Consider the following 22,081-nt stretch of genomic DNA (forward strand, 5'->3'; position numbering starts at 1 on the left):
CCCCAGGAGCGCATCAAGCTGGATCGAGAGTGTGCACCTCAAAGCAAGACCTAAGCGGCATAACGCTCGCGAAGGATGTTGAAGAGCAACCACGTAGTACATAGTGCGTGTCAAGCAAGTGATAACTCCGACAAGAGACGGGAGTGGCTGTCAAGCATGCACAGACGAAGAGAAGTTTGCTTGTCTGTACATGTTCGTAGAAACTTGCACAACTGTATGCATTGCGTAAAAACTCGCCATTTAATCCCAGCACCGTTACTATAGCCTTCCAGTGTCCGACCTCTCGAGACTGTTCCACTAGTCTGGCGAAATTGCGTCCCATACTTCGCGCCTCTTAAAAACTTCAGCTATTAAAAGCTTGTTGAATGCCACACGAGCCTTTGTACCACCTCCCTTTAAAACAGAGACAGAGGAGGTTTCCTTTGAAGGTTGAGATGAGAACGCAGGAATGCCATACGACGTTGCCAGCGCTGCTTCCGAAGCTGCGTGAGCCGCAATGTTGCGAGGTGATTGTATCTTGTCGTTCCGTCCTGTTCCGGGCTTTCGCTCACCGAGCTCATCCGCCTGGAATTCGGAGCCGCCGTGCGAAAATATCTGGCGCTGCAGATATCTCGAACCACTCCCGATTTTCGGAAAAAAGGAGGAGCCTAGCTGCCATGCAATTTTCGTGTGCGGTTTTCACACAAAATCTTGCTTTTTTTAAAAATGTGTTTCCAGTTGTAGAGTTAAGTGTAGTAACCCTTTATGGTAGAAAATAGGGTGCACGTGATGTTTTGATCATGATTACGCAAAAAGATATAAGAAACGAATGCGCCGCTCAAACTGTTTTGCTCGGACAGGGTGCGACTGCTCGGACAGCGAATTCGCAGCACTCGGCGCCTGCCGTACGGACAGGGATGAGCAGTATTTCAAATACAAGTATTTGAAATACGTATTTCAAATACTTTGTGTATTTGATTGATTACATTGTTTTGTGATTATATTTCTATTACGTTACTAGAGCCTCGCACACTAACTCCCGAGTGTGCGATGCAAAATTAGAATGAGATACGCAGAAAGCCGTTGCAGGTGCCCTGAAGTCGCTGACGCAAATTGTGAAGATTGTATTTGGAAAAGTATTTGAAGGAGACCAAATACATTTGGTTGTATTTGTATCTTGTATTTAAATGCTTTTTTGGAAATGTAATTAGATTTGTAATTAAATACATTTTTGACGAAGTATCTTGTATTTGTATTTCGATACATATTTCCATGTATTTTGCCCATCCCTGCGTACGGATTATGTCGATCGTTCCACTAGTCGCACTCTTCCACCATGATTTCGGATGACCATGATTGAAACATCACGGGCACCATATTTTCAGTCACTGACAGTTACTCCGACGCACTTACTAAAAGGATACTGAAGCGAAACTTGAAATACACCTATTATCGTCAGAAATAGGTTCAATATGATCAGTGATATCCGTAAATCATAATCGCACGTTTGTATTTTGAACGGATGGCTATATTTTTCACCCTGAGGGGCCCGATTGGGCGCGCGCTCAGAAATCAGCCATCGGAGAGCGCGATGCGTCTTGGGATATTGGGCACATTTGTGAACGGGAAAGGCTACGGCATGGATGTTGTGGTTACGAGCGTTGCCACTCGGTGGCGCATCAACGATTTACGACCTGTGACAACGTGGCCGTTTTGGATGGGCAAGGGCTGCACGCACGCTGCACCACGGCAAGTCGGCAACCACGGCACCACTGACAAAACCAGCTCTGAGGCCGGATTCTCAAAGCAAACTCACGACGAAAAAAGTGTGTACGACAAATTTGAGGGAAAACCCATATTTTCGAAACTAAATTGTCATAACTTTTGCGCAGGTTACGACAGAATCCTACGACAGCTCCGAAGCTGTCGTAGGATTTTTACGATCAAATCAACATGGCCAACAGCGTCGCTTGGTTACTTGGTAGCGACGACCAACGGACATTTATTTTTTTACGTGCTCTTCTCGTGCGTCCCGACTAAAACCAGCAAGAAAAAAAGGAGTACTTGAAACAGACCACGACGATAAAGAACGCAGGATCCACAAACACCCGAGAAGAGCTACAACAACCACGATTCTACCGACCAAGCGAGCTCGGCAGAATATAATAGGCCTAGCAGCAACACCGACTCGGTGCACCGTTGCTCCAGCAGTCCTTGGCCATGACCGGCTGGCCCGCTGAATGGAATATGCCCGCGCGACCCTTGTGGACCCTTCCCGGATGAATACCTTGATCCCTGCTAGGAGTTCACTAAATTCGACTGCATCAGTTGCAACGTTGCACTCAAGAGGTAAACCAAAGCCATCCCGCTATGCACTTCCTTTGGTGGCAAAAAAGGACTACCCAAAGCAAGCGGAAGGCGAATCGATTCTACAACCTAATAAGAGGTTTGCCTGCAAATTGGCATGCACTATAGTTAACCACTGCAGAATACCAATTTGTCTACCGGTTGGACTTGCTTAATGTTCAAATTTATTGCACATGTCATAACTTTTGAACTAATACGGATTTTTGAAAACTATATTTTTATGCCCCAAAGGCATGAGGCAACCATTTAATTTGTGCGAGTTGTAAAAAACAAGTTCTTTGGTTTCAAGGGGATGTAAACCCTATTACTGCATTTACATCCCTTTTGACTAAAAGTGCCGGCGTGTTGCCTGGCTTGCTTTCTGTATGGTTTGTTGGTTGTTGGGAAGGGAAAAGTTATGCTTTTTGTAACTGATGACACTTTCAAAGCAGAGACCTATGCATTGTCGGTTGTTCTATAAGCCGTCTGTGAAAGTGAGGCACGGTTCCTCCATCGCAATGCTGGAGACCCCAGATCCATGCGCGACACACAAGTGTACAGATCGGAACTGCCCATGTTTCTTACCCCACGGAAGTTTCCCTTGGACAGCCACCTCCCCGGAGAGCGCACCTACTCGCCACGGCAGAGCATCCTTGTTCCATACAGGAACAATGGTAGGCTCACTGCAAAGCAAACAACTTACAACACAAAAGACGCAATGACGAGAGTGGCCATCGAGTGGGCGTTTGGACTTCTGAAGGGACAGTTCCGGTGCCTGAGGTACATGGAAGCCCATCGTCCAGATAACACAGCGACGACCATTGTGGCAGCTTGCATCCTGCACAGTGCATGCATGGAACGGCAAAACGTGTACAACGGACCCCTTTTCACCGAAAACACTGAAGTGACTGGTCGCAAACCTAAAAAAGACAGTGAATCTGGCGATGGTAACGACGCACCAACGGAAGCGAAACAAGTCAAGGGGCAAAGAGGGACTACATTATGCAGAACCTTTGAGCTAGTTATCCGTTGTTTTTCCAGTTTCAAGGACACTGGGACACAGTGCCCTGTGAAAATGGTGACAGCAACATTGTCAGCATCTATCTTCACGCGTATTTGGTCTACAGTCGCCGACCGATGTTGTGGACTTCGTGAGAACCGAAAAAACATCCGATAAATAAAGCAGTCTGAAAAATCCCCAGATCACAAAACTCTGCTTTATTGAGCCTAGGCAGACTTGAAAAGGTCATGAAGGCTACCTTGTTTCATGTTCCGCCTGCGGGAGATCACGTCCGCTTGCATCCGTACCAGCGTCATATTCCCACTGTGCTCCACACTTTACAGATGGCGACTGGCCTTGGTTGGAGATGGAAAATCGACTGAACAAAAAAACAAACGATGATGATGATGCGAATAAAAAAAAAGTACTATAGGACACCTAGCGGCTGGTTCGGCAGCTGCCAAGCCCACGGTCAAGCCAGCGAAAAATCCAAAATGGCAGCCTTTTGGCGGCCGCCGCTTGCATTTTAGTCCGGAAAATTGAACTTTCGGGCCGCAAACTGCACGCAAAACTGGTTGTTAATATGTACTATTTCAATCGGGTAAGTAACGGTTCCTCGTCGATGTCCGGATAACAAGCAAGTCCGTAATTTCGGTGCCCAATAATTCCGTCGGCGACTGTATTTTGATGCTTTGCTTTTTAGTATCGGTAGTATGGGGTATAGACCGGCACGCGGAGTGGCTCTGTTTACCAACACGGCCGGAAGTCCGTGCATGCGCGGAAGCTATATGGGCAAAAGCAGCCCTGCTCTCAGTGTTTTCACCATTGCGCTGTGTGGCGTGCGCTCGTTGACGTTGTAGGGACGCTTCTAGCTTTATTTTTGCATCGTATTTCCTTAAAACGTATGTCGTATGCTATGCCCGACTATTTTAGCTTGCTACGTGAGCCTGAACGGCGGCAGCAGTATCGAAACAAACTGTGCATGGAAGGCATTGACTTCGAGGATCTGTACGCCAAAAATGGCCCACTGGACTTCCGACGTTACGTTGCTGCCACCTAAGTTGACTGCTCACGTCTTCGTTTATTTAGTTATTTAGCGAAGTAAAATTTTTGCGTCCGTATTTACTCGCATAATAAGCGGACCTTTTATCCTGAAAAATCGAAGTAACTTCTTATCTCTTTGTGCGTGGCGCCCGACCTCGTAACCTAACTAGCTGTGCAAAAAAAAACAAAAAAAACCTCTTTGTTTTCTTTTTCTCTTAGTTCCTTGGGTTTTTTTCCCCCTTTCGCAAGCTGTTTTGTTTGCTTAGGCGAGGGCTCTCCGCTTATCTTTCTTATCTTCTTGCGCGCGACGCATGATCCCGTAACCAAACTGGGCTGTGCAAAAAAAAGCAAAAACAAAGCTCTTTTTTTTTTGTTCCGTGTTTTTTTTTTTCTTTTTGCCGCCTTTCGCAAGCTGTTTCGTTTGCTTACTTCTCCGCTCCTCTTTCGTACCTCCTTGCGCGCGGCGCGCGACCCCTGTAACCAAACTGCGCTGAGCAAAGAAGAAAAAAAAAAGCTCCTCTTTGTTTATGTTTTCTATTAGTTCTGTGGGGTTTTTTTCTTCTTTTTGCCGCCTTTCGCAAGCTGTTTCGCTCGCTTAGAGCACTTCTCTTACCTCCTTGCGCGCGGCAGCACGCGAACCTAGGGTGCCTACATGTTTCCGCCGCTCCGCTGTTTAGGGTGGCGACAACGTTTGTGATACCTGTTGCCGACAAATCTGTGTTGCCTACCTCGTTACCATGGCAGCCTCCGCTGTTTCGTTGACCATTTTGTCACACTCGCCAATCGTGCGCTCGCGCTACTCCGCTAATCCTCGTTAGGGCTAGGGAGCGCCCACTGCTCTCGTTCCGACGGCGAGGTTTCGGCGTGCGATGCCGGTCCGTAGCGTTCCATTTTGTCGAGGGGACTCACGTTTCGATAAACGCAATGCATACTTGATTGATTGATTGATTAGGGTTTATTGGCACAAAGGCACCTTAGGCCATAGAGTGCCAAACATTGTACTATTGCAGGAAAAGGTTTAGAAGGAGGAAAAGAGCTTTAGTAGCTGATGAACAAATAAAACGATGAGCATGACACGGTGAGTATAATTATGTAAGTGATAATATAAAAATTAAGGCTTAAACTACAGTCGGTGTAAAAGGCCGAGGTCTTTTAGGAAATTAAAAATGTGAGTATGGTTAATGAAAGGTTTGTCTCCAAGCAACAAAGCAATGTGTAAAGGGAGGTGGGCTCTATAAAAATGGGAGAAGTGAAATCTGCGATTACTGTCATATGCAGGACATTCAAGGAGAATGTGCGCCACGCTTAGGGGTTCTGTACAGTGCTCACACATGGGTGGATCTTCTTGACAAAGCAAATACCCATGCGTGAGATGCGTGTGGCCAATTCTTAACCGGCACAGGATTACCTCGAAGAAGCGTTCCCGGTGCCGGGCACTCGCCCATTCCTGTAAAATAGGCTTTAGAGAATAGAGTTTGTTGTTGACTTCACTGTTCCATTCTAGTTGCCATTTATATTTGATGTGCTTCTTTAGGGCTGCACGGTAGTCTCTGTACGGTAGGTTTTCAATATCCACATTCCTTTCACTACATTTGTTTGCAGCACGGTCAGCCTCTTCATTTCCAGGAATTCCTACATGGCTTGGAACCCAGCAGAAGACTATTTGAATATTGTTTTCCAATGCAGTACAGACTTTGAACTGTAAGTCAGTAACAAGGGGATTTTTCGTTGCTTCAAGTGATGCAAGTGCTCTTAGGGCACTGAGAGAGTCAGTGTAAACTATGGAGCATGGCAGTCTATTTTTTGTGACGTGATTTGTGGCGAGAAGTAAACCATAAAGCTCTGCCGTTAAAGTTGTCACATTGCTATTAATTCTCCGCACACATTCATATGAAGGCCCGATTGCGGAGCAACCGACCGAGGAGTCGCTTTTTGTGCCATCAGTGTAAAAGCTGATGTAGTTGTTATACTTCTCTTGCAGTTGAAAGAATTCTTGCCTTAACACTTCATGGGGGGTGTCTTTCTTATTGTATTGGGTCAGAGACAGGTCTACAACAGGCAAACATTGCCATGGAGCTATTGTTTTTAAAACCGAAGCAACAGGTAGGTTGATGTCAAGACCTGCTGAGACGGCTTCTGATTTATTTCTCATTGAAAAAGGAGGAATGATTGAGGGTTTATTTAGGAAAGTTCTTTCGAAACGTGATTGTTCTAAAACTCCCCGACATGGATGTTGCGGTACCGAACGGATTCTAAGTGCGTACATGAAGCCTAAAGAAAATCGCCTTTTCTCAAGAGATAGCTCATTGGCTTCAGCATAAAGGCTCAACACCGGGGATGTGCGAAAAGCACCAGTGGCGAGACGTAGTCCTTTATGATGAACAGGATCTAACATCTTTAATGTTGATGCTCTTGCCGATCCATACACTATACTTCCATAATCAAGTCGGGATCATACAAGTGAGCGGTAGATTCTCAATAGACATACGCGATCAGAACCCCATGACTTGTGAGAAAGGACCTTGAGGACGTTCAGTGCTTTATGGCATTTTCTCTTTAGATCAATTATATGGAAGCTGAAGGACAATTTGCTATCAAAGGTAAGGCCAAGAAATTTCTGCATTGCTTTGTTCTGGATGGAAACGTCATACATGGTCAAGGCGGGCTCAGGGGCAGGTCCACGCTTTCGAGAAAAGAGGACACAAGATGTTTTCTCGGTAGAAAACGTAAACCCGTTATTATTTGCCCACTTTACCATATTGTTAATTGTTAACTGAACTCTGCGTTCACAAATAGAAAAATTGCAAGATGACACAGAAATTTGAAGGTCGTCGACATATAAGAAATATTGGACTGAAGGGGGAATTACTTGCGAAATAGAATTTATTTTTATTAGAAAAAGAGTAGCACTGAGGACACCACCTTGGCGTACGCCATTTTCTTGCACGAATTCTCTAGAAAGAGTAGTTCCCAACTTGACATGAAATGTGCGTCTTTCTAAATAGTCCTGAATAGCACCCAGCATTAGACCACGAATGCCAAAGTTATATAGATCATTTATAATGCCATATCTCCAAGTTGTGTCATATGCTTTTTCTAAATCAAAAAACACTGACAAACAAAACTCTATTTACAAAGGCCTCACGTACAGTCGTTTCAAGCCTAACAAGATGGTCAAGAGTAGACCTAGAGGAACGGCCACCACATTGATACTTTGCAAGCAAGTTTTTTCTTTCAAGGACATATGTTAGCCTTCGGTTGATCATACGTTCCAGGGTTTTTCCCAAACAACTTGTTAAGGCTATAGGTCTGTAGCTGGTTACCTTAGAGGGGTCCTTTCCAGGTTTTAATAAAGGAATTATGTTGGCTACTTTCCACTGAAGTGGAAAACATCCTTCCCTCCAGATTCGGTTAAAAAGGTATAGAATTAATTCTAGTGTAGAAAGGTGAAGATGTTTCAGCATTTCATAATGGATGCCATCAGGACCAGCAGCTGAAAGTTTAGTATGTTTCAATACCACCTGGAGTTCATGCAATGTGAAAAGGAAATTGTAATGTTCCCTCTCACCTCCAGACGTTTTTACAATTTGTCGTTCCACTTGGAGCTTATGTCGTTGGAATACAGCTGGGTAATGTTGAGAGCTGGAGATCAATTGAAAGTGCTCCCCTAGAATATCAGCCTGCTCCTCCAAATTTGCAGGGCAGTACCCATTTCTGGTCAAAAGAGGGACAGAGAAAGCACGATAGGTGCCATTCACTTTATGGATTCTGTCCCACATTTCTTTGGATGTTGTGGTACTGTTAATTGAGGAGGCATACTTCTGAAAACTCTGACGTTTGGATCGTCTGTGGATAAATCTAGCTTGGGCTTTGATCTTCTTAAATTCAATTACATTACTTGGAGTAGGATAACGTCTAAGTTTACCCCACGCTCGGTTTTGGTTCGTCTTTGCCTCGCGGCAATCCTGATTCCACCAGGGTTTCGGGCGCCTGGAGAGGCGCGTAGATGTCATAGGTATGTTGCGCATGGCGGCGGCAAGGATATGTTGTGTGAGCAGTTCGTTTAGCTCGTCAACTGAGAGCTGGTCAAATGATGAGCAAGCTAGGAGTGAGGACCGTGGTTCTCTTAATGACTGTGTCGGAGACGGGAGGCAACGCTCAAGGACAACTGGAAAGTGATCGCTTCCATACGGGTTCTGTATAACCCACCATGTAAAGAGAGGGAATAAGCTGGGATCAGCTTTCGCAAGATCAATACATGTAAAAGTGTTTGACGAAAAGTTATAGTGAGTGGGTTCTTTTTTATTCATCAAGCATAAATCTGATGAGAGCAGGAATCGTTCTATTATTACTCCCCGCGTGTCCCGTCTGTTACTTCCCCACAAGGGATTGTGGGCATTTAGGTCACCAAGGATAAGAAATGGATGTAGAAGTTGTCTAACAAGGGCTTCAAGTTCTTCATATTGCAATGAATAATTAGGAGGTATATATAATGAACATATAGTTATTGCACGATCAGTTAAAACTTTTGCAGCAACTGCTTCCAGTTTGGTGTCCAGGCACACCTCAACACAAGGAGTTGATCTTTGGACTATTATAGCAACGCCACCAGAAGCGTGTGAACCATATAGCCTATCCTTCCGGAATAGCTGGAAGCGCTTTAGTAGGTTTGAGTGGCTTTCTTTTAGATACGTCTCCTGAAGGCAAAGAGCTATAGGGTTGTGTTCCTCCAACAAATTGTAGACATCATCATAGTTACAAAGTAGTCCTCGACAATTCCACTGTATGATGCTCATAAGATTAGCCAAGCTAATAATGGCTCTTGGCTATCTTAGCTGCATGAAGGAGTCACACATAATTTGATCTGGTTAAGTAGGAATATGAAAAGCCTTGCTCTAATAGGGTATTATCAAGGTGGAGTGACCGGCTTTTTAGCTTTTTGCTTTGGGGTCTGAACCTCCATCTCCTCGAGGTCTGTGTCAGGGGCAGAAAGTTCTTCACTGTCTGCCATTGCTCCTGTATTCAATGTTTTCTTGCTAGCAAGCCTGTCAGCAGACCCCGAAAAGTCGGTGCTTTTGGGGGGCAGACCCCGGCCTTTGCCTAACACTTTAGGGCGAGTGGTCGACGTGCTAGGCCGAACCACTGATCCGTCCATCTGGTCGGGTTCTACAGATACTGCAGGCGCTGCACGTGGAATGTGCTGTTTCCGTGGTGAGGAAGTCCTTCTCTGAGAGGAGCGGGGGGCTCGCCCCTCTTGGGAGGACGACCTGCGAGGAGTGGGCGATGGAGTTACATCCATCGCCTCTGTTGCACCCGAGTCTTTGGCATGACTGGGTGCTTTAGCTGCTGTCGCAGCCGAGAGGGAATGCCCAGGAAGAGAAATCTTCAACCTGGGCGTCGAGGACTGGAGTGGTTTTCCAGGGTTCCCAAGGGACACCTGGGTCGCCACTGATACCTTAGGCGGTGCAGGTCCCCTGCTGGACACCGCCTCGGCATAAGAGCCTCTCTGAAAAGCGGAGAGGCGACGCTTTCCATCATGATAGGATATGTTTTCTTTGACCTTAAGTCCGAGAATTTCTTTTTCCTTTTTAAATTGGTCGCATGCTCTCGAATAGGCTGGGTGGTTGCCATTGCAATTTGCACATTTGTAATCTGCGTTGCAGTCGTCGGCGGTGTGCTCGGTGCCGCTACACCTGGCGCATGTCTCGCGACCACGGCAAGTGCGCGAACCATGTCCGTACCGCTGGCAACGAAAGCAGCGAAGAGGATTTGGGACATAGGGCCGCACCTTACAGTTGATGTAACCGGCCTTAACAGAAGGTGGCAAAATGTTCCTTTCGAAAGTCAATACAACGTGCTTGGTGGGCTGTTCCTTGCCGTCCCTTCGGATATTAATGCGTTTTGCAGCCACAACCCCTTGGGATTGAAGGCCCTCCAGAATTTCATTGTCAGGACTGTCCATTAGGTCATCCTCTGAGATCACACCGCATACAGTGTTCAGTGTACGATGGGCGGACACGGTGACCTTGATATCTTGGATGGTTTCAAGGTTGACTAAGGCCGTAGCTTGGTATTTTTCATTCACTTGTACGAGGAGATCGCCTGAAAAGAGCTTTTTTGCTTCAAATTTCACTCCCAAGATGCCTTGAAGCACCTTTGCAACAATGAATGGAGAAAGCTTAGAGAGTGGTTTGGAGTTTTCTTCAGAGTGCAAGACGAAGAATTTTGTAAAGTGGTCACTTGAGTCATTTATACTAAGGAAATTGGACAGAGCTTCGGTGCGGACCCTTTTCAGGGACCGATCGGAGGTTTTGTTGTGCTTGGAACCCATGGAATGGGAAAACAAGTTCAGTGCCCGGGTGCACCGCCCACCACGGAGCCCAACAAGGGGGTAGGTAATGTGGCATAGCTAAGAAAGGCTTGGCTGACACAATTACTCTACCAGTGCTGCCCGGGCACTATACCCTAGTGTGGTTGCAGGGATAGGTCCTGTTTCCACTTAAGGTTGGCCCTTGCCGCCTAAGGTGGTGAAAAAGGAAGGAAGAGAGTGCAGAAGAAAAGAGAAAGAGGTGGGAGGAAAAGTGAAAGAAGGAAGAATAGGGTAGAAGAGGCGACTGACTGAATCATCCTGGTCGGGCCAAGCCAGGACACCCGTCTACGAGAAGCAGGGGTCGAAGCGGTGTATTGCCTCGCCCGGGGGGCCCCGAAGGGTCCAAACATACCCCGTGCTCAGCTCAACCACCAGGGTCCCCTTTTCCCCGGACACGGGTTAAGCCACGCACAGCCAGGCGTGGGTGGGTAAACCCACATAGCTCGGGGTTCGCGGTGGCGCCACTCACCAAGCACCTACCAAGGCAGGTGCCCCCTGCGTGCGGGTATGGTGGCCCACGTGGCTGGGGTCCGTGGTGACGCTACTCACCAAGCACCTAGCACCCAAGGTGCAGGCGCCCCCTGCGGGGCTCGGGGTCCGTGGAGACGCCACTCTCCAAACACCTGCTTTCACAGGTGCCCCCTGCGGGGGCAATGCATACTTCCTGCTCGCAACTTCAAAGTATGAAACACCCGAATAAAGAGAGCGACAGCCACAACGACCGCCATCCCGCTGAGCCTCCGACTCGTCCGACTCCTCTTATGAACGGAAACGGAAGTGGCCTCACAGTGTTGCCGGTGTGTTGATACTACGAAAACTCAACGTTGTGTACGTTTAGCGAAATAAGAAGTGGGTCAAAATGGCGGTGGGAGAGGATCTGGGAAAGGGTAACAAGAAGTTGGCGCCACCCTAAAGCGGAGCGGAAACATGTAGGCACCCTACGCGAACCCAAAGTCCAGAGTGCGCTGTGCAAAAAAAAAAAAAGCTCCTCTCCATGTTTTTTTTTTCTTGCTTCCGTTGGATCTTTGCGAATTTTTTTAACGCCTTTTGCAAGGCGTTTTGTTCGCCCACGCTGCCCATGCATTCGCGACCTCGCTGCATTAAGAAAAAAAGTGTGTTCATTTCGCGCGCGTGAGGGGAGGGGGTCAAAATTTTAACGTCCCAGTTGAGGATGCGTTTATTATGCGAGTGAAAAAAGTCGAAATTTTGAGAGCCGACTTGGGGGTGCGTTCATTACGCGAGTGCGTTCATTGTGTGAGTAAATACAGTATTTATTAATTGATTAAATACACACAGCGTCATTGAGACGAGGTATATTTTTCCTACCCTCATGACCACAAGGCATGACAAACTAACGCTTTGTCCGTTCTGCAGTCTTGGAGGTAACACGTTATAAGTAATGGCATTACCAGGGACGCATTACTTTTGCCAGTAACGTGGTAACCTACTCGTTACTTTTTCGACACAGTAACGGGTAACATACTTAAGTTTCTATTTCAAGCAACGTAGCTACGTTATGCGTTACTACTTCCCAAGACTCAAAGAAATTACTTCAATTTTTTCCGTGTTTTTAGGCGTGAAGCCATGTAAATTTCTGAGGTTTCTGCGTTTTTCTCGTATTTATGTGAAACCATAAAAAGATAGAGTAATTATGTTCTGTTTCTGCATGAACATAATGTTTCTTGATATATGAGCTTATGCACAGCTGTATCGTCAAAACAGTAAAACGTTTTAAACCATAATTTAAAACGTGCGTTACTTTTTATCGGTAGCGGTAACGCATTCCTTTTATTTTTAGGCAACGTAGCTCGGTAACGTGTATCTTTTATTTGCAAGTAACGAGTAACGTATTTCGTTGCTTTTTTTCGGTAGCGCCTACAACACTGCCGTTCTAGTGCCGATCCCGTTCTGCTTGGTAGCATGGGCCTAGCGAGCCTCCGAAGAGCACTTGGCCGGTGCTTTGTGTGCAAACACCGTTGAAACAGAATCCGGGTGGTCTCGATCAGTTGACGGTTTCCCTGAACATCAGCAAGCCTCGGGACGGAAATTGAAATGAAAGTTGCACTTCCCTTCAAGAAAGTGCTTGCCGCACAAACGGTCGTTCGCGCAAGGCGACCATTCTTTTTGATCCACAAATATTATCCACCTTCTGTGCTTTTCAAAGTTTGCCGGGAACTTGTGGAAACTCACTCCGCTAATTTTTCTGTACCTTTCGGTGCAATTAACATCTACACAGCTTTGCGGCATGCTGAAATGCTATGACGCTCATGCGAAACGCGCTGCCTTTTTCCCACACCACCCGGCTTCGGCGCGATCGCAGCGTCGCCGCAGCTCCATGACGTCAAGCCCGCGTGTCGGTCTATAAAAAGCACTGAAAACCGATGCAGCTACGGTCAAACCTGTTTATAACGAAACAGCAGGAAACACCATGATATTGTTGGTATTAGTAAGAAGCACATAGCCCATTTTTAGCTTTCCATTTATGCTGTGCCAAGAGGCATAGCCAATCCAGCAGGAAAAATGGTACATGCGTGCTAAGATAATTTACTGAAGCACAGCTTGGTTTTGTACGAAAGAATCGCTAAATTTTTTACCAGATCACACACTGCTGAACACTCCTTCGATGAATTGCCAAAGCAGCACACACTTCACAAATAGGAGCTATGGTGCAAGGATAATAAATACAAGTTATGTCTTCATCAGTACTAACATTAGATTAGGCTTCACACTGTTGTGTCGGGGACATACAAAGGAATATTTGTCTTTGTATGTATGTAACGTGGCAAGAAAACCCAAAGCTGGGACTGATAATAAAGTTTGTAAAAGTTTAATGCCACATAACATATTTTACCTGTGTCATCACTCGTATTTGAAATCTTAAGCACCACTTTACAGACTGCAGAAGAGAGGGTTTTTAGTAGCCGGACATGAAATTTACACAAGGCTTGGCACAAAAAAATTTTTTTGAAGCTGATTTTTCAGTGGAACTGCTTTTGAACTGCAACACAGGCGTCACAAGCACAGAAGCTTCTGTAAATGATTGTTGAGTGGTGCGATAAAAGCTAAAGGTAGTCACTTGGTCACAGAGTATTTGTTATGAATAAGGATGCATAATCCTTAAAATACTAAGCTTAAATTTTGTGTAGGCACAGAATATTGCTGCGCGCGCAGCTGGCCAAGTGGGCAGCGTGCGTGTGGCCTAATGGCTATTGTGCCTGCCTCCCACGCGAAAAGCCAGGGTTGGATTCCTGGGAGCGACACATCTTTTGTTTATTCCTTCCATTCAGTGTTCTGGTAAATTCGAGAATCCTGTGGTCTGTTCAAGGTCCGAATGGTCTATGCGTCGAACCTTCTATGCCGATCATTCCAGAAGCCCATGCATGGACATAAGGGGCTTCGCGTGGTGAGCCAGTCAGTCTTGCCCCAGCGTACGATCCTGCTGTTGTACCGCCATCGACGCTCTATCATTATGTTCATTCTTATTTTCAGTGACCCGCCAACAGCTTGACGCCTCCTTAGTGGTGCACTTATTCCTTCAGAAATACAACACTAAACAGGATAAAAGTGAAACGTTAGGAAAGAACAATAGCCTCAACACACTGTCGAAATTTACGCTTTTCATCAAATATATCAAGGCTAGCATTCGCACAAGTCTGTTCTAAATGGTTATAAGTCAGTTGTAGGCGTGTTATGGGTGCAGCATGATAAAAGTCGATAGGATAAAACAAAGTATAAAGTCTACAAGACTGACGAGGAATGTGCAAATAGATGTGGCTGAGTAGCTCTGGGGAGTCAATTATACCATTTACAATCTTATACAAGTATGTCAGTTCACGAATTGTTCTCCTGTTGTGCAACGAGGCTAACTTCACGAGTTCACAAATCCTCTCATAACTATAGAAATAATTTGGTTGAAAATAACGATCAAACAAAACACGAACAAACCTACGTTGAACACTCTCAATTAAACCTGAATTTGTCACTCCAATACAGTTCCAAACAACTGAGGCATATTCAACACGACTACGCACCAGTGAAGAAAACAAACGTAAAATACAAAGTGGTTTAGAAAAATCCCGTGTCACTCGTGTAATGTTTGTTTTGTTTTGGGCACAAGTTTGCCCCATTAAACATTTAGTTTCTTCAATTATCATCGCCTCATCAATTATCATTCGTGACAATATAATGTGTCTAGCCTTAAGTGTTACTTTCTACCGGAGCAATCAAGGTTTTTTGTCTTACAGGTCCACCAATGGTTGCTGCCCGCATGAAAAAAGTCCTGAACGGAAAACTTTTTCCGAATGTCAAACATTGCAAAAAACGAGGAATGATTTTGATGCGCTCGGGGAAAAACAAAAACTGCACTTGCACTTGGGTAACACTCCCCAAGTTTAAAAATAAAGACATCCAAGAACTCTTTGTCCGTCATGATGGTGATGCCTGGCCAACACTTGGCAATGACCTTTGGCTGGACCTTGTTCATGCTTCCTCGCCTCCTGCCCCCAGCATAGTCTGCCTTGGTGGTGACGATGCAGGCCATCACCTCAGGCTCGCGATGCACCTTCTCCATCCCCGAAAAGATGTGCTGGGGTTGGCCAAGGTACGCAGGGTTGTCCACAGCAATGGCATGGTGATGCCATAGCTGCTCTTGTGCTTTCGCCATGACCTCATCTGCTTTCATGAAGGTGTTCATTGTTAAAGGGACACTGACACCCCCCAAAAAATTTCTTTTATCTTTCGCCAGGTGCTTTATTATGGTGTCAGAGGACTACCCAATTAATACTTTGCAACAGAGTAGCATATTTTTTTAATAAAGCCAAAAGACGCAACTGCTCGAAACCGAAACCCGACGGAGGTCGGAGAAGTGGAGAGAAGAGAGTGAGTGGCGGAAGTCACGTGGCTACACCCGACCGTGCGTTTTTTTTTTTTCCTCCTCTCCGTAGCAGACGACACGACATGCGGCGTGCGGGAACTCCTCGCCGTGCGATTCGTTTGCAGTTGTTTGTTCCGCTCGTTGTTCTGTACTCCAAGATGAGTTGTTTTGTACATTGAGGAGTTGGAGATGAGTAGTGAGTGCCCGTGGTGAATTTCCATGATCGGCTTCGAAAAGAATACACCCAAGATGTTTCGTGAAGAGCTGGCTCACATGTCCTGCATCTGAAAAAAAGTGGCATTGTGCGACAGAGTTTCCGAAAGATCAACGGGATCGGGACCAATGGCTGGCTGCAATTCCTGTAGAACAAATACGGGCACCTCGGAAAGTGGACGCTACCTGATTTATATGCTCCTTGCATTTTGTGGAAAGTGATTACATTGAGTTCGCAGGTGTCAAAACGGAAATCCCATACCATTCAATTCAGCGAAGTATCGTCCACAACATTTGTTTGTTATTTTTTGTTTGTTTCTTCAGTGATGATTGTAAGAAAAAAAAGAAAAAGTTATGTAAACATAAAAAAATGTTTGAAAAAAAAAAAAAGTTTCACGGGGGATCGAACCCGGTCCTACCGCTTGTGAACCGGACGTATTTCCCACTAAGCTACTGGGACATCTCTTTTCTGGTGGATCTCTTTCCTTGGTAATAATTCAGCCGGTAAACTGTAAGTTGGAAAGTTTGCTGTCGATTTTTCTCCAGCAAAAGCACTCCCGGGTCGAAGTCGGGAAGCACCACGCTTTGGGGACATTTGCACCTAGTCAAGAAATCGTACGCGTGCATATTCAACTCGAAGTAGACACGTCGTGCTTGACGTTTGCGCGAGCGATGTCTTCAGCCGCGAGAAGGGAGCGACGGCTCAGCGACGTCTTCATGCAAATCGGCTTGGTGGCCGGGCGTGTCGTACGGGATGAATACCAATTCTTTTGATCAGTCCCAAATTCCTATTTTAACGGTAGACAGAATTCGCCGGTACCGCGAACGACAGCTCTGAAATAGAGGTCCCACGCCCGTCGTCCGCTGCCATCGCCGTCCCCGCGAGTCCCACGATACGCGAAACGGCGAACGCACAGAATGCTTCCGGTTGTCTGTGGAACTTTTTTTTCAATCAACGTATTTACAGCTTTTTAGAAGCCACAAAAAATGGGTTTCATATTTTTTCTATTTTTAATACTGAGTGTGTGCCTTCAGTGACCAACGACTTCGATTAAATTTGGTGGTCGCATCGATACCTTAGAAAACGGCCCGTGACCGCAAAAAAGAGAGTGAGCGAGACTCGAACCGGCCAGTTCTTGATCGGCGGTTTTCGGGCGGAAAGAAACCGAATTTCGAGCCGCAAATTCTGTTCTGGGTAGTTGAGCTCTCATATGTCACGTACAACTAAAATCCTCGGCGAGCATAAATAACCTGTCAGTGTCCCTTTAAACAAGTTGTAGATGTATTCAGTAAATGCCAACACAAGTTCTTTTTCCTTTTTATTATCAGTACTAGACTTGATGTCCGTGAAAACCACAGTGAAAAATGGTTTCTAGCTATCGACCTAATCTGAATAAAAGGGTAAAAAGTGCACACAAACGAGGACAATAAAGAAACACGAATGACAGGACAGGTGTTTTGCCCAAACCACACAATCACCACAATCAGAGCCAACCTTCCAGAAACACTATCTCACTCTGAAGCAAATACAAAGACGGAGCACTGATGCAATTGTTTTCTTTCTTTTTTATGTAGAATGCCTCTATAACATCTCTTTCCTTTTTTTTCCTTTGCCTTCTTCCTGCGCCAGTCAGGTCAGGTTTACACCCACATCGCCTACAATGGTCAGCGAGATGGCCCCTCGCGTTGCGCACACACAAATTATGTTCACGTGCCCTATCATTGAAGCAGCGCCCAGTCTGCCCAATGTAGACTCTGCCACAACTAAACACAATTTTGTACACCACACTGGTGACGCACGCAGTATATTGCACCGCGTGTTTCTTGGAGCACGGTGCCTTTTTCTGCCTTGTCAACACGGACTTATCCTGGCAAGTTTACACGGTGCCGAAAAAACCACGCTAATGTCGTATCTACCAGCTACCTTTTTTAGATTATGAGACACGGTATTCATGTACGGAATGACTTGCATTTGTTTCTTTACTTGCCTCGCTGCCTTTTTACTTTTTTAGCTTTTGAAGAAGGCTCTCGCAACAACTAGAGATTAGGTCGGGGGGTACCCCGCGTCTGTTAATGTTTTTGATTATCATCTGGTGATTGCAACTTTTTTCCAGAGCAGCATTTAGACATGTCAAGGCTATACCCCTCTTTACCAGTTTAGAGTGAGCACTTTCAAAAACTAGGCTTTTCATAGTGTACGGACAATACTGCCAACAGACATGTTGTTCAGAAAAAAAGGATCAAAATGTCTAAAAACTGAATGCAGTTATTCACAGGCAATTCCCAGGTGAAATTAGGTCCGCCTGACACCTCCCTAAACAATCGGACATTCTTGTCAACCGTTTTCTCCAAACTCAAGTCTGTATCTAAAATTAAAAAATAGTCATCTACGTATCTATACGTCTTTAAAACATGGAAATCTGCAAGCCTATCTGAAATTCGCCGGTCCAGTGATGCCAAAAAAATGTTACACAAAACAGGCACAACTGTCGACCCAATGCACACACCAGACTTTTGTACAAAATATTACTCGTCAAAACTGACGGCAGTCAACTGAAGATAAAAGACTAGCAGCTCCAAAAAATTATCGCTGCTAACGCCCGCGGAACTTTGAAGTCTAATTTCTCCAGACTCGTTGATCTTATCCCGAACAGCCTTGAGAAGTCGATCGTGAGGAACGGAATAATATAAGTCCTCAACATCCACAGATATTGCAGTGAAACCATTCTGAAAACCTTCTCCAAGTTCATTGACTATTTCTAGCGAGTTTTGCACCAAAAAAGGGTCTTTTAGAGCAAGAGTGTCCAAATGGCGCTGTAAAAACAGACTGGTCTAAACCTACCAAGTGTTCTTTTCCGACACAATGGCTCGGAAAGGACACTCAGCCTTGTGCGTTTTGCCGCGAAAAAAGTTTCCAAAATTCCACTTTCTGCTTTGTCTACAGCTTTCCTTAAAATGTCTAGGTTCAGACCTTTTAGCAACTCAATAGCTGCAGATTTTTGAGACTTTGGTCGAAAGTTAACTTGTTTGAAGTTCTTATCTATTGCTCTCAATGCTTTTTCCTGGAACTGGCCCTTCGACATTACAACGAATCCCCTTCCTTATCGACCTGCACAAGCGAGAGTTTGTTGAGCTTGAAAAAATCCGCAACCTTGTTAAAAGGTGGTTTTGCCTTAGGGCGTCGACTCAGATTCTTTTAGGCAGTCCACACCATCACCAAAAGCACGCTCCTTGTTCTGTTCCCCAGCGCTGTTTGCCACTCTTCCAGGGTTCATAGCAACTGAGAAGAAAAAAATTCAAGGGATTTTAATGACTTTCAAGGCCCTAACAAAGAATTTTCAAGGACTTAAACAACACTTTTTGAGATCGTAGAAAAAGACAACACCAACTTTCACAGCATGGAAGCACATCTTTTACTGCACACAAGCACATTTTTCACAAGCAAATAGAGGTATTGCACACACACGCAAAAAAGGGGCCTATTTTCAAACAGTGGACACAAGATTAAGTTCCCGAAGCTTTCCCTTCAGGTTTGCATCCATTTCTGCGAGCTCCAGAGTCTTTTCTTTTACCGTTTTTCGTAAGCTGTTTGACTTCACAATCAAGGTGATGTCGCTTGTGGCTTCTGCCCGCTGAGCGTAGTTGTCGGCGCAGGCTGTTAAAATGACAATTGTTGCTTCCAGCCTCTTCTTCGTCTTGATGCCATGCACCTCGTCTTCAATGCGACTTCTCTTTGACGCCTTTGTCTGCTCTATCACTTGTTTTTTTTTTTCTCCTCCAAGTAAGCCCGATAGCGATTGTGTGCGGCCGAGACAGATGTACGCAACTCTTTCGTTATTTCAATGTTCAGGATGCCACCAGCCTTGCTTACTGCATCGCAAACGATTCACTGTGACACATACGAGATCTCCTTCAGGTTTTCGACAGAGACCTGACGGTTGACGCTGAAGCCTCTGTCAACGGTTGCCTGCCCGTGGCTCAAGACGAGAAGTCAGACACTTTCCACAAGTGCACATAGGATGAGTCGACCTTCAATAGCTCAAGGTAGAACTCATCTAGGCTAAAATAGTGTTCATCAAACTGCCGCAGGTTGTTTCTTCTCTTGCAGAAGTTCTGTGTGTTCACCAAGGACAGAATCACGCTCATGCTCACCCTAACTGCAATGAATGCGTCTAAGACTTTCCTTAAACCTGCAAGGCACTCATCTGGCTTTGAGACCATTTGACGGGGGTCGAGTGAAGACAGACTCCTAACTAGATGGTATGTCAGTGGGCTCTTTTCCTGAATTTTCTTGGTTGTACTTATAAATCTTTAGTGCACACCTTCGCGGCTTCGAGCGCTTGTTCAGCAGCATGCCCAATCTCAACTTTCTCCGAGGATACATGGTTATTTGGGTTTACGAGGTCCATTTTGAGCACGCTGACAATTCCTGTGGAAGCGGGACAGCAGGCACCGAGCACTTCACGAATCTCACGAGACATTCGAGATCTCTTTTCAGTAAGAACATCAGTGGTTTGTCCAGTTGTTATTCCGTGAGGAATGGTTTTAGAATCACTGTGTTGCCGAGAGCAGACTTCAGTTTGGCCAACAGCGGTGGGTCCTGGCAAAAGTCACTGAGCTGTGTGAATGACGCACACTTTGGCAAGTTCACCTCTTTTTTTTTTTCACTTTCCACATACCTTTTCACATCACCCCACAGTGCAATGGCACGTTCGATCACAGGAACATTTTTTACCCAGCGATGAGGAGCAAAGTTTAGAGGAAATGTTGTTTGGCCTGTCACAGTAGAGAAGTCTTCCCTTCAGGCTGGTGCATCATGAAAAATGGCGTTGAGGCTTGAAAGAAGATTCTCTAGGCCCCACTTGCTGGCAACAAGACCCGTCCTGTAAGCATTATGTATTGTATGCAGTCCGCAAGTTCTCAGGTCCAAACACTGAACTTGATGGTTCCGCTGCAGGTATTCCTGCATTCCCCTAAAACACTTTAGGTTTATGTTGGGGTATGGTGGCTAGAGAGTTGGGTGTGTCAAGCGGCGGCCGGCGCGCGGCACCAAAAGGGAAATCTGTCGCCAGGAGGCGCCTCGTAAGGCCAGTATGTTATCGAACACGGTGTTCTGGCTGCGCTGGGGCCGAAATGCGCTGCGTGCAGACCTTTTCCCGGTCACTTGTCGGCTATGTTTTTTTACAAAATTAATTGGCGTAGCACAATGAAAGTCTGATAAACCTGGATTCGATAGTCGACCCGATTTTCGGAGCGTCGACGAAGGTAAATGCGCACTTGAAGTCGTTCTCTTCTCACCGCAACGCACTCGGGGTAATACATGGAAAAATGGGGCAATATTTATTTATTTTTTTTAGTTTCTGTCGTGTACTATGTTTTCAAAGTATGTGAATTGTCCGCCGAGGTATCAGCAGCCGTGACGAAATTTCGCGTTTCAAGCCGCTGTGTCACGTCTATCAAATGAATCGACGCTGAACGGCACAGGCACTTTAACATTAAAATATGTCTGAGGACACTGGATACTTCTGGTGCAGTTCCCCTGTGATTCAAGAGAAGGCATGGCTGGCGAGAAACAACGCGAAAATTTGTCATGACACAAAGCAAACAATGCATTTTTGGCACTTGACATTTTTGTTCAACGTGGAAAACTAGCAATGAAATACAAAATCGATTTTAAAAGAGAGTGAGCGAAGTAACATATTATGCATCATAGCTAAGGTGTATACTTTCCGGTGTTTATTTATAACAAAAATCGGCGGATGTTCATCAGCTCAGTTTATTTATAACAAAAATCGGCGGATGTTTATCGGTGAATTCTCTCATGGAGACGCTAAAAACGGGGATCATTGGGGGGGGATTGCGAATGTAAACCACCACGTACTGAAGACGAAAAACAGTTCAAATTTTATTTACATCTTTTACACAGCCCCTTTCACACATGATTATTGTAGTATATGCATGCATACATTCCTAGGCTCGTGTCTGTCACTGACGCCCGCTCCTTCCTGTTGACGCAAAAGGAGTTTCATAGAGTCGTGTTGAAAAGTGCATGCAACCAGCTTAAAGGGATGCTGGACCAAAATTAAGATTTCAGAAAATAAGAAAATACTTCAAGTAAAAAGTAAATGAGACGTGATGTAATTTAAGTAAATTTGTATTAAAAACACTGGGAACAATCTACTTGAAGTAGAGTACTATAAGTACGATGTACTTTCAAGGTAAAGTACAAGTATTTTAACACAATCTTTCATGATGC

The 22,081-nt window shown here is 45.4% G+C and overlaps 1 protein-coding gene across 3 annotated transcripts in view; it reads left to right on the forward strand.

The window, feature by feature from the left end:
- The first annotated feature begins 3,546 nt into the window (after nucleotides 1–3,546).
- Nucleotides 3,547–22,081, forward strand: part of LOC115313773 — a 33,786-nt gene continuing 15,251 nt past the window's right edge. Inside the window, exons 1-6 of one of the 3 annotated variants that reach the window (XR_006078326.1) lie at nucleotides 3,547–3,926; nucleotides 5,972–6,070; nucleotides 6,930–6,969; nucleotides 14,984–15,339; nucleotides 19,742–19,869; nucleotides 19,934–20,126. The gene's annotated coding sequence lies outside the window, so the exon portion shown is untranslated. Of the gene's footprint in view, nucleotides 3,927–5,971; nucleotides 6,071–6,929; nucleotides 6,970–14,983; nucleotides 15,340–19,741; nucleotides 20,127–22,081 lie in introns of those variants that run through there. The other 2 variants (XR_006078327.1, XR_006078328.1) reach the window with 2 other exon arrangements.

The sequence above is a fragment of the Ixodes scapularis genome, unplaced genomic scaffold (assembly GCF_016920785.2).
Source record: "Ixodes scapularis isolate PalLabHiFi unplaced genomic scaffold, ASM1692078v2 PGA_scaffold4__175_contigs__length_147842914, whole genome shotgun sequence".
NCBI classification, from domain to species: domain Eukaryota; kingdom Metazoa; phylum Arthropoda; class Arachnida; order Ixodida; family Ixodidae; genus Ixodes; species Ixodes scapularis.